This window comes from Alexandromys fortis, unplaced genomic scaffold (assembly GCF_014885135.2).
Source record: "Alexandromys fortis isolate MF-2015 unplaced genomic scaffold, M_Fortis_MF-2015_v1.1 scaffold_372, whole genome shotgun sequence".
Lineage (NCBI taxonomy): Eukaryota > Metazoa > Chordata > Mammalia > Rodentia > Cricetidae > Alexandromys > Alexandromys fortis.
The window spans coordinates 502,373-505,787 of NW_026068255.1; positions in this window are offsets into that span (position 1 = coordinate 502,373).

Consider the following 3,415-nt stretch of genomic DNA (forward strand, 5'->3'; position numbering starts at 1 on the left):
TTGTCTCAGTGTATGGGTGCACCCCTCGCGGTCCTGAGTTCCTTGCTTGTGCTCTCTCTCCTTCTGCTTCTGATTTGGACCTTGAGATAGAGAGATTCTTTAATGTTGGTTAATCTCTATGTTATGGGTCCTTGCTGGCCTGCTGATTCCTTATCCAGTAAAGAACACTAAAGAGCTGACTGGATTGCACAGAAGACACTTTGGATCTCTCACAAGAATCATCCGATTGATACCGTTGCATCTGTCTCTTCTTTATTATCGAGCTCTTGTATGACAATTTTACATGCTTTTCATGTGCTTCCAGTTACAAGTTGTGGATAATCCACGATCCCCCCAGTGCTCTGCAGGAGATATAGTTTAGGTGGTCTGTGCTGTAGAGAGAGTCTCCATTTCTAAGGTTGTTTTCTTGAGTGCACTCTGTAAAGAGAGACACTAAATCCTTTAGAACCAAAATTACCAGACTGGCACTTTTCCCCGTGAATATTTTGAGAAACTTTCCCCTTGGGTGTTTAGAACCATTCTTGGTCCCTACTTCATTTGGGATCACTTACAGGATTTTGTTCTATTCGAAAATGGAAAGATTGCTTTTCTGGTTTTAGTGTGAAGTTATTAACTGTGCAACCTTAGCATTTCTTTATAATAATAAATTTCTTAACTCTGATTTCTGTGAAAATAGTGATATGCTTGTTCGGGATTTTCCCTAAGTGCTTCAGCATTCTGACCATGTAAAAGAGAAGTAAATCTCCTCATTACTCCCCCCTCCGTCCCTCTTTTCCTTCCTTGTTTCCTTCCTTCCTCCTCCCTTTCTTCCTTCCTCCCTCCTTCTCTTCCTTGTTTCCTTTCCTTCCTTTTGGAAAATTTACCAGGATATGACATTCCAACATGTTTGAGCTATTGTTAAATGTTTTATCACATACGTTCATTATTCTATTAGGAAATACATAAGACAGGCTATCTATTCTGAAAAGATTTATGACCAGAAGAGGTGATAAAAGTCATAAAAATAAACAAATTATATTTAAGTTTTGTATGTGATAATGAAACAAAGTTCCCTAGAGTCTCCAGGATGGGAGAAACATTCTTTGTAACTGAAGAGAAAGTGGCATTTAAACTGAGGTTTGAACAAATAAAGACTGGCAGACTGAAAGAGGGTCAGAATAAACATACAGGTTGAGTGTCTATAAATACTAAACTTTTGAAGCCTGCCCTGGGAAAAAAGTATTCTTGTTTCAAGGCAAGAACCCTAGAGACAAACATTCATGGTTTCAGTTATTCTATCCAACTATTTTACCAACTGAGAACCTACTGATGAGCTGGAACAAAGGAGGAGAGGAGAGGAGATCTCAGGGTACAGGAGATTTGGGTGCGATCCTAGGTGTCAAACATGTGCCTCAGGGCCTTGCTTGAGTGTGAGGCAGACATGTAAGCGGGAGATGGAGCTGTAACAGCTGCTTGCTGATGTCATGTCATAAGGCTTGTCCGTGAAGGGACAGACAGTCAGTCGAGTGGAATAACTAGAGCTTTTCCTGTATTTACAAACAGCTTCCTTGCACCAGGCTTTATCCTTCTACTTGGACTCAGTGCTTCCCTGGATTTTCTTCTATTAGTTTTTTTCCTTGTCATTCTTCCTTTTGTTTAGTTAATCAGTGTGGCATATTAATTGAGTCTCCAAAAAATATTCATCTCCGTGTTCCTTCTTATCTTTACTTAGCCTCTCCATTGGCATGCATGTTGATGTGTGGCACAATTTATCTCTCCAGTATATACATGTCTTCTGGATTTCAAGTACCAATTCTCTTAAATATTTTCTTGGCTATCTCAGTGATGCCTCCAGTTTAACATGGCCATAACTGAAGCATGATCTACCCCAGTCTAGACTGCTTCCTGCTGTCTTTGTTTAAGTGAGAAATTCTACCGACCGTTTGTTAAACCAGGAGCGTGGTACACTCACTATGGCTTCAAACGCACTAAAATGAACCTCTCAATATTACCATTTCTAATAGTATCATTCTAAGAAAATTATTTAATCCCCATCATTTATTCATTTTTTCTTTTAACTTGGCATATCCATTTTATATTTACTTTTTTGCTTTGTCAGTTTTTGTGTGTGTGTTTGTTAGAACAAGATGCCATAAGACTCATCACATGGCTCTTTTTAAAAGTACTTAAATAGGTCAGTTATTATCCTAAACCTGTTTTTCTTCCTTATTTGAATTTTAAAGATTGCATCCCCTGATGTAACACATTCTGTCATTTCTTTCTGTTCCAGCTCTCTAGTGTGAAGTTTTGTGACCCTTCTCATGGACTCACTATTGGCTTCTGTTCCCTTCATTTCATTCTCTGCACACTTACCTTTCCCAGAATACAGCTATCTCATGCCTTGAACGTTTTCCTATTGCTCACAGATCCTTCTTTCACAGAGATGTCTTTTTCCATTGCTCCCTGAAGTACAGCATCTTTGCCTCCACCACAGACTCATGCTTTCCCTGTAACTGGAGCCTTTGCATATGTCCATCTGTTTGTGTGAAGAGATTTCTACACCCAGCTTTCCTGATTTATTCAATTCCTATTTATTCATAAGACTCAAATGAATTCTTTTTTCTGGGAGCTTTTTCTCCAAACCAGGCCATCTCCTCTACTGTTCTCCTTTAAAGCAATGATTATAATCATTAGGTATTATGAAATTATTTTATACAAGATAAGTTTTAATATATCATTATAGAGCATGATGAAATGCTGTCTTATTTGTCATCTTGAGTAAACATGCCCATATGTGGCAAACAGAAAGTTATTAAAAACAAGTTTGCTAAATAAAATGAACAGAAAACATGAACCTAGAGACTTGGCTTAATTTTTCTGTAGAAGTACAAAACCATTTTAAAATAATTGAAAGCAGAGGCAATGATCGAATAATATATGTATCAGAGAATAGAATTTGGGTATTTTTCTGTTGCAGAATGAATTCATTTATTCTGGAGATAAAAGATATCACAGTATGAAAATGCAAATCTTTATTTAGTTATTTGCTTGTTTGTTTATTTATCGTGTATGTGTGTGTGTGTGTGTGTGTGTGTGTAAGTCAGAGGACAACTTGAAGGAGTTTGCCCTTTCTTTTTACCACATGGATTCTGAAGACTGAACTCAAGTCCTCAGCTTTCTCTGTAAGCTCCTTCACTTGCTGAGCCTTCTCTGGCCCAGTAGTTCACAGGGATCTGCTTCTTGGGTGAAACATAGGGAGTATGTACATATGTCTTGAGTGGCAGGTATGGATTGTGCCATGCAAAGAAATGTTCCACTTGCGGTTTGGTATCCAGTTGGTGGTGACATTATTGGTAACAACACTTGTTTTCTTGGTTTGCAGACTATTATCTATGCATCTGTTTGTTAAATTCACAAAGAGAAAACAGCTGACATC